At 45.2% G+C, this 846-nt stretch overlaps 1 non-coding gene across 1 annotated transcript; it reads right to left on the bottom strand.

The window, feature by feature from the left end:
• Positions 1 to 544: 544 nt before the first annotated feature.
• Trnad-guc (transfer RNA aspartic acid (anticodon GUC)) lies at positions 545 to 616 on the bottom strand. The gene has a single exon. It is a non-coding gene; the product is annotated as a tRNA-Asp (tRNA).
• Between the last annotated feature and the right edge of the window lie 230 nt (positions 617 to 846).

An 846-nucleotide genomic window follows, 5' to 3' on the forward strand; every position in this document is an offset into this window, starting at 1 on the left:
GTTCTTGAAGCGTTGAAACCATTCTCTGCACGTTCTTCCACTAATAGGTGCCTCACCATAGCTCTTATCCAGCATTTTATGAGCCTCATCCGCAGATTCCTTCATGTTAAAGAAGAAAAATAAAACTTCCCGCAAATGACGAGAACTGAGCTCGTAAGTTGACAAATGACGCAGTCACAAATAGACTAATATTTTGATGGCATTATGTTTACAAATGCCTAAGCTTATCGTATGACACTTACGACCTACCCCCTGCACCAGCACTACTGCCATCTATTGTAAAACGGCGGAAGCAAAGTTGAAGACGTAATATAAAGTTCGTTACAGAACCACTTTTAACGTATGTGTGTGAAACAGGATATTTTTTACGGTATTCGTAATACGTAGTTCAAAAATTTCCATGTCCGACATTCATTGATTGAGTTGGATCTAAGTGGCCGCTAACAGATTCCTTCAACGAAATTGTCTTCTGTTCAACGGAAAGTCTAACATTTTCTCTGCTGTTTAGACAGCCGGGTGATATTTTGCTCGGTGGTAAAAATTTCTCCCCGGCCGGGAATCGAACCCGGGTCTCCCGCGTGACAGGCGGGGATACTAACCACTATACTACGGAGGACTGTGAAATTTAAGAAACGGGTGCGATGCTACGACAGTAAAGATCGCGTTCTCGCGGTGTTCCGCCACTCGTGCAGATCCGCTGCGCAGCTGAGGTGTATTTGTTGTGCAAAAGGTGCTGACGTAGCTTTACACAGATTACAGGGGCGCCGTACGTGCTATCGCTATTCACTGTGGCTGCCCGTTATCAGCGTGTCCCCGAGAAAAGACATCTCGTTCAGGCTAGTGATG

Source organism: Schistocerca nitens, chromosome 10, assembly GCF_023898315.1.
Source record: "Schistocerca nitens isolate TAMUIC-IGC-003100 chromosome 10, iqSchNite1.1, whole genome shotgun sequence".
In the NCBI taxonomy this organism is placed as follows: Eukaryota; Metazoa; Arthropoda; class Insecta; order Orthoptera; family Acrididae; genus Schistocerca; species Schistocerca nitens.